Genomic DNA, 8593 nt, shown 5'->3' with positions numbered 1-8593 from the left:
CTCCCAAAGTGTTGGGATTACAGGTGTGAGCCACTGTGCCCAGCCCACTTTGCCTTTTAGGCACAGTCTTGGCTCATACATTTCCAGCGTTTTTCACTTTTGTTCTTTTCCTTCACATTTAAACATACATTCAACCAGCTTTAAGTCTAGAGAACACCAGATTTAAGAACTGCCACTTGGGTACTTTTTTCCGTTGTGTCAATTAAAGGAAATGTGTCACTAAAAGAGGCAGGTAATGCAATATATTTTCTTTTTTTTTTTTGAGACAGAGTCTTGATCTATTGCCAGGCTGGAGTGCAGTGCCTTGATCTCAGCTCACTGAAGCCTTCTCCTCCCAGGTCCAAGCGATTCTCCTTCAGCCTCCCGAGTAGCTGGGACTACAGGCACACACCATCACATCCAGCTAATTTTTGTATTTTTCCAGCTTCTTTTTTTTTTTTTGGAGACAGAGTCTTGCGCTGTTGCCCAGGCTGGAGTGCAGTGGCATGATCTCGGCTCACTGCAAGGTCCGCCTCCCGGGTTCACGCCATACTCCTGCCTCAGCCTCCCAAATAGCTGGGACTACAGGCACGTGCCACCACGCCCAGCTAGTTTTTTTTGTATTTTTTGTAGAGACGGGGTTTCTTGGTCGTGATCTGCCCGCCTCAGCCTCCCAAAGTGCTGGGATTATAGGTGTGAGCCGCTGTGCCTGGCGTTTTTGTATTTTTATTTTATTTATTTATTTTTTATTTTTTGAGACCGAGTTTCGCTCTGTCGCCCAGGCTGGAGTGCAGTGGCTTGATCTCGGCTCACTGCAAGCTCTGCCTCCTGGGTTCACGCCATTCTCCTGCCTCAGCCTCCTGAGTAGCTGGGACTACAGGTGCCCGCCACCACGCCCGGCTAATTTTTTGTATTTTTAGTAAGACGGGATTTCACCATGTTAGCCAGGATGGTCTCGATCTCCTGAATTTGTGATCTGCCCACGTTGGCCTTGCAAAGTGCTGGGATTATAGGCGTGAGCCACCGTGCCTGGTCTAATTTTTGTATGTTTAGAAATGGGGTTTCACCATGTTGGCCAGGATGGTCTCTATCTCTTGACCTCGTCATCCGCCCACCTCGGCCTCCCAAAGTGCTGGGATTACAGGCATAAACCACCCTGCCCAGCCTACATTTCTTAAATAATTTAAGAAATATGACTCCACTAGCAAAGCTGCCAAAACTAAACTGATGACTTGTGGGAAGGACCCGTATGTTATCCAGCTCTTGTGTGCATTTCTGAGTGGGGCTTTTAGGAGTACTTTAGGATATAAATATTGGTGTATAATTTTTGAAAGTGAAAGTTGCGGGCTACTTATATAAATTAAGGGGAAAAGGACGTGATTATTCCCATTTTATAAATAAATCTTACACTCAGCCAGTAAATGGAGATGCCATATTTTTTTGGTTCACATCTCATGTTCTTGCCACTCTAGACTATCTTCCTACCCCTCCTTCCTCTGTTTCCAGATGCTTTAGCCTTTTTCCCATCTGTAGCTACCCCAAAAGAGCAGAAACTGGGAAACTTCTAGGGCCTTGCCAATGTCATCTTGGGGTACTTTTGCCAGAGCCACACAGAAATATGCTAACCTTGACTGTCAGCTGTCAGGGAAGCTTTAGAGCTCATTTAGTTCTCTCTCAGTGTAAAATGAAGTCATGCAGAGAGATGAGGGTAGAGTCAGACCAAACATCAAGCTCAGGACTCCTGGCTACCAGCATGTGCCAAAGTACAGCAGCTGGACCTCCCTGAGGTGCTGGATGATTTTAGGTGGAATGTGGAAACATTTTAATATTAGTACTTCTGTCTTATTCTAATTTGTATTAAGAGAAAAGTATAACTAGCACTTTATTCCTTAGGATGGGGGTGTTTTTAAGAGTTTGTTTGTTTATTTATCAGTAGAGATGGAGGTCTCATCCTGTTGTCCAGCCTGGAAGAGTCTTTTCAAATGATCTATTAAGTTACAGTACAGGGGATACATGCCAACCTCAAAACCTGTGGAAGGGGAAGGCAAATGCTGGATCTTGGGAACCACTGTAAACTACTTTGTGTCTAGTCTATTTCCTACATCCATTGATGGTTCCTGCCCTGGCTGTGCTTTCCTGTTGTCTTTCTTCCATGCTGGATTCTCTGTACCCTGCTCCCACGCTGCCTCCTGCTGGCTTTCCTCAGATATTAAGGACCAGGTAGTCACATTTCCCCCACCACGCGTTGGTGTGGCTTCTTCACTGAAAAAAACACCTAGGGACTGACCCACTCCTCGCCTCCACCAGATCTACCCCAACCCAGTGTGTTCTGAGGCTTCAGGTTAAGGCAGTTATTGAAATTTTTCTCTTCAAATACTGGAAGGTAAGGGTTGTGGTTAGAAGTTCCCCACCTAAGCATGTGCTCCAGGTGTCAAAAATTGACAGGCAGGACTGATATATGGCCTTGTCATCTCCAGCCCCATACCTTTAACTCCCAACATTGCCTTTCTCTTGCCACACCCTCCCTCTCCATTTCTGTTACTGCGTGGGTTTCTTAGGCCACAGACCCCAATTACTATCTCATGTGGAATGGCTGAAACCAATTGCATTACAGGTTTGGGCCTCCCCTGAGAATTTGGTGTCTTTGGCTTGTGAGTACTCACTTCTTGGGGGTAGGAGCTCTCCAAGATGAGTCACTATGATTGCATAGAGCATTCCCAAATCAGTCTTTTTGGTTAGAATAACTCTTTAAATCACCCAGCTTGATTTAGAGTCAATAATTGAATGATGATCCCTCAATCATTCAATACTCACATCTCGGTGGGGCGTGGTCACTCACACCTGTAATACCAGCACTTTGGGAAGCTGAGGTGGGCAGATCACCTGAGGTCAGGAGTTCAAAACTAGCTTGACTAACATGGTGAAACCCCATCTCTACTAAAAATACAAAATTATCTGGACGTGGTGGTGCACGCCTGTAATCCCAGCTACTTGGGAGGCTGTGGCAGAAGAATGAATCACTTGAACCTGGGAGGTGGAGGTTGCAATGAGACGAGATCTCGCCTCTGTACTCCAGCCTGGGTGACAGAGTGAGACTCTGTCTCGAAAAAAAAAAAATCTGTGATCCAGAAAAGAGTCTCTAAAGGGAGAACAAATCCTGCAATGGAAACAGTATGAGGACAAAGTTAAGCAAGTTTGAGACTGGTCCAGCCAGCTGTTGTGAGCAGGATCTTTCCTGCCTTCTGGACCTTACATCTGGGTGTCAAGCCAGAGGATTTTCCTTCTTCATTTTTTTTTTTTTTTTTTTTTTTTGAGACGGAGTCTCGCTCTGTCGCCCAGGCTGGAGTGCAGTGGCCGGATCTCAGCTCACTACAAGCTCCGCCTCCCGGGTTCACGCCATTCTCCTGCCTCAGCCTCCCGAGTAGCTGGGACTACAGGCGCCCGCCACCTCGCCCGGCTAGTTTTTTTGTATTTTTTAGTAGAGACGGGGTTTCACCGTGTTAGCCAGGATGGTCTCGATCTCCTGACCTCGTGATCCGCCCGTCTCGGCCTCCCAAAGTGCTGGGATTACAGGCTTGAGCCACCGCGCCCGGCCTCCTTCTTCATTTTATAGCCAATCCTTTGGGCCTTTCAGACAGTTTCTGGGAAGATGGACTGAGTTTGTGCTATCTTCCTATGTTTCCCCTTTTTCTTTTGAAAATAGGCAGGAGTAAATACATATGAAGTAATCTTGATAGCTACTTCTGTGGCTTCAGAGTTACTGTTCTGTTATGACACTCCATGGGGTCTGACAAGTATTCTGTTGTAATGGAATTTGGCATAATGCATATACTTTTTCATTTTTCAGAAAAATGTGATTGATGAGGCAGAGAAATAGTTCCTTGCCTCTGTGATGAAATTAGCAAGTTGAAAAATTATTGAAATGATTAAGGCAAAGTTTCCCAATTCTCTTGCATTCTCTGTTTCATTTCCCAACATACCGCTGCCCCATCAGATAGCACAGACTAATTTTTAAGATTAATATGAATTTGACTGAATTTTCTTTGGAGACTTTTAAAAAGAGATTTTAGGGACCACATTTATATAGCCTAGATTGTCCTGTAGCCATAATTCAAGAGAAGAAGTCTTTTGTCATGTAGGAAAGGCAAGGCTGTGAATGTGAAGTCTTTTGTCAAGTAGGAAAGGCAAGGCTGTGAACGTGAAGGGTGTTCTGGGGTGGCCTGCTCGAGGGAAGAGAATGCGTCTTTAAGAGACAGATGGTTGAGTGCTTGCCATAGCACTGGCCCTAACTTGCCACGTAACTTCAATCAAGCTGTTGTCTCTGAGTCTCATCTGTACAGTGGGAATAATGATGCCTGCTTTCCATATTTCATAGAGTTGTTGAGAGGCTCAAAAGAAAATACATATGAAGAGTGTTTTGTAGGCAAGAAGATGCCATCTCTGCTCTCAGGTCTTAATTTTCTAAAATTTTTTATTTTTTAAGACAGAGTCACACTATGTTTCCCAGGCTGGTCTCAAACTCCTGGGCTCAAGTGATCTTCGGCCTCCCAAAGTGTTGGGATTATAGGTGTGAGCCACCATGCCTGGCCTAAATATTTATTAATTTGCTTAAAGGTAACAATAAGCCCGTCACGTTAACATAAATAATGTTTTTTTGAGACAGAGTCTCACTCTATGGCCTAGGCTGGAGTGTAGTGGTATGATCTCAGCTCACTGCAACCTCCGGCTCCCAGGTTCAAGCAATTATCGTGCCTCAGCCTCCCAAGTAGCTTGGATTACAGGCGCCTGCCACCATGCCTGGCTAATTTTTGTATTTTTAGTAGAGATGGGGTTTTACCTTGTTGACCAGGCTGGTCTCAAACCCCTGACCTCAGGTGATCCACCCACCATAGCCTCCCAAAGTGCAGGGATTATAGGCGTGAGCAAAATATTTATTTATGTATCTAATTAATTAATTAATTAATTAATTTATTGAGATGGGGTCTTGCTCTGTTGCCCAGGCTGGAATGCAGTGGCATGATCATAGCTCACTACAGCCTCCATCTCCCAAGCTCAAGCGATCCTCCCACCTCATCCTCCTGAGTAGCTGGAACTACCTGTGCCCGCCACCATATCTGGCTAATTTATTTTTAGTAGAGATGACTATGTTGTCCAGGCTTGGTCTCAAACTTCCTAAGCTCAAGTGATCTTCCCACTTTGGCTTCCCAAGTGTTGGGATTACAGGCGTGAGCCACTATGCCTAGCTGATAAAATATTTTTAAGGAAAAGTAATTATTTTTCCAAACAAAATTTCTTGAGAAGAGTAGCATTGTTTTTAATTTTCATAAATCTCTTGAATGTCTGGCATAATAGAAGACTGTGAAATACTCATATCTGCTTTTGCATTCAATCTGTTTCAATGTTGTTTTGGTTGAATATGAAGAAAATTCAACCTCCCACAGATGTGTATTTGGAAAAAGGGAGAAGTATATTCTAACTTTTTCAGATAATTGTGGATATTCTTTGATGCTGTCAAAACTCTGCTAAAGGCTAGTTGCAATGTGGAACCTCAAAGTATATTAGTGAACTTTTTATATTCTATTAATGTTTATTGGTTTATTTTGCACTTTTTTTTTCTTTTTAGAGATGGGGTCTCGCTATATTGTCCAGGCTAGTCTCGAACTCCTGGGCTCAAATGATCCACCTGCCTCAGCCTCTCAAAGTGCTGAGATTACAGGCGTGAGCCACTGCACCTGGCTTTATTTTGCACTTTGAATGGATCTTTTACGAATGTGTGATTTTGTAGTGTCATGCATTGGTCATTTGGAAAACACTGCACATCTCCTAAATATTGACACATTATACAATATCAAAAAATCATATTTATTAATATCACTACCAGTCCTTGTTGTTTAATTTTAATGTTTTATTTTTTTTTTTTATTTTTATTTTTGGAGACCGAGTCCCGCCCTATTGCCCTGGCTGGGGTGCAGTTGTGCGATCTCGGCTTATTCCAACCTCCGCCTCCCAGGTTCAAGCAATTCTCCTGCCTCAGCCTCCCGAGTAGCTGGGACTACAGGCACACGCTGCCATGCCCAGCTAACTTTTTTTGTAATTTTAGTAGAGATGGGGTGTCACCTTGTTTCCCAGGCTGGTCTAGAACTCCTGAGCTCAGGCAATCCCCTCACCTCGGCCTCCCAAAGTGCCAGGATTACAGGCATGAGCCACCGTGCCTGGCCTTATTTCAGTTTTTTGAGACAGAGTCTTGCTCTGTTGCCCAGGCTGGAGGGCAGTGGCATGATCTCGGCTCACTGCAACCTTTGCCTCCCTGGTTCAAGCAATTCTTGTGCCTCAGTCCCCTGAGTAGCTGGGATTACAGGAATGCACCACCATGCCCATCTAATTTTTGTATTTTTAGTAGAAATGGGGTTTTGCCAAGCTGGCCAGACTGGTCTCGAACTCCTGGCCTCAAATGATTTGCCCGCCTTGACCTCCCAAAGTGTTGGGATTACAGGCGTGAGCCACCCTGCCACGCCCACTACCAGTCTTATTTATTAGAAAAAGTCATGGGAAGCTATCAAGCTTATATTGGGAGATACAAGTCAGTTGTCAGAAATTCTGTTTGACTTAAATGCTTGAGTTTTATTAGGCCGGGCGTGGTGACTCACGCCTCTAATCCCAGCACTTTGGGAGGCTGAGGTGGGCAGATTGCCTGAGCTCAGGACTTCAAGACCAGCCTGGGCAACATGGTGAAACCCCGTCTCTACTAAAATACAAGAAATTAGCTGGGCTTGGTGGTGTGCGCCTGTGGTCCCAGCTACTCAGAAGGCTGAGGCAGGAGAATCGCTTGAACCCGGGAAGCAGAGGTTGCAGTGAGCTGACATCACGCCACTTCTCTATAGCCTGGGCGACAGAGTGAGACTTCGTTTCCAAAAATAAAAATAAATGGTTGAGTTTTATCATAACCGACAATGCTATCAGACTCAACTTTAATTTTAAGAACATGTTGGCCGGGCACAGTGGCTCATGCATGTAATCCCAGCACTTTGGGAAGCCGAGGCGGGCGGATCACCTGAGGTTGGGAGTTTGAGACCAGCCTGACCAACATGGAGAAATCCCGTCTCTACTAAAAATACAAAAATTAGCCGGGTATGGTGGCAGATGCCTGTAATCCCAGCTACTAGGGAGGCTGAGGCAGGAGAATCGCTTGAACCTGGGAGGCAGAGGTTGCGGTGAGCCGAGATCGCACCATTGCACTCCAGCCTGGGCAACAAGAGTAAAACTCCGTCTCGGAAAAAAAAAGAAAAAAGAAAAGAACATGTCTGCCAGATATCCACTGAACAACTACAGTCTATTAGCTGTTCTTTCAAATAAAAATGGTGTTCCATGAAGAAAGCTATTAACTCAGCTCCAAACTCAAATTACGAAAGTGCTTTTTCTCAAGACAAATGTACTTAAAAGTGCTTGATGCATACATACATACATTTAATCACATAAACATGTGTACTTAAAGTAATTTTTATTGTCTTCATCGAAGACTTCTTAAATGAAACAGGTGTTTTTTTTTTTTTTTTTTTTTTTTTTTTTTGAGGCGGAGTCTCGCTCTGTCGCCCGGACTGGAGTGCAGTGGCCGGATCTCAGCTCACTGCAAGCTCCGCCTCCCGGGTTTCCGCCATTCTCCTGCCTCAGCCTCCCGAGTAGCTGGGACTACAGGCGCCCGCCACCTCGCCGGCTAGTTTTTGTATTTTTTTTAGTAGAGACGGGGTTTCACTGTGTTAGCCAGGATGGTCTCGATCTCCTGACCTCGTGATCCGCCCGTCTCGGCCTCCCAAAGTGCTGGGATTACAGGCTTGAGCCACCGCGCCCGGCCGAAACAGGTGTTTTTTTTTTTTGAGACAGAGTCTCACTCTGTTGCCCAGGCTGCAGTGCAGTGGTGCGATCTCAGCTCACTGAAACCTCTGGCTCCCAGGTTCAGGTGATTCTCCTGCCCCAGCCTCCTGAGTAACTGGGATTACAGGTGCGTGCCACCACGCCCAGCTAATTTCTGTATTTTTAGTAGAGACGGGGGTTTAACTATGTTGACCAGGCTGGTCTCGAATTCCTGACCTCAAGTGATCCGCCAAAGTGCTGGGATTACAGGCGTGAGCCACTGCACCCGCCTGGCCTGAAACAGGTGCTTTTTTTTTTTTATACTGTGGCAGTGAATAATACCTTGACCTCTAGTACAGCTTGGTGCAGTTGCCTTGATTGTGCTAAGGCAGTAGTTTTACCCATTGCTACTTTTGTATCATTGTGCAAATGTCATCACAGTGACAATGCAGATAATGTCTTAGTATTATTAGGAAAATCACTTTGACCTCAGGCACTCCACTATCCCCCCAGCCCAAAGGGTCTCAGAGATCCCTAGGGCTTTCCAGGCCACACTTTAAAAAAAAATTTATTTATTTTTTTGAGATGGAGCCTCACTCCATTGCCAGGCTGGAGTGCTGTGGCGCGATCTCAGCTCACTGCAACCTCCAACTCCCTGGTTCAAGCGATTCTCCTGTCTCAGCCTCCTGAGTAGCTGGGATTACAGGCATGCACCACCACATCCAGTCAAACCGAGTTTCACCGTGTTGGTCAGGCTGGTCTTGAT

Source organism: Trachypithecus francoisi, unplaced genomic scaffold (genome assembly GCF_009764315.1).
Source record: "Trachypithecus francoisi isolate TF-2019V2 unplaced genomic scaffold, Tfra_2.0 Lachesis_group10, whole genome shotgun sequence".
NCBI lineage: Eukaryota > Metazoa > Chordata > Mammalia > Primates > Cercopithecidae > Trachypithecus > Trachypithecus francoisi.
Note: the sequence above shows the minus strand (reverse complement) of the source record.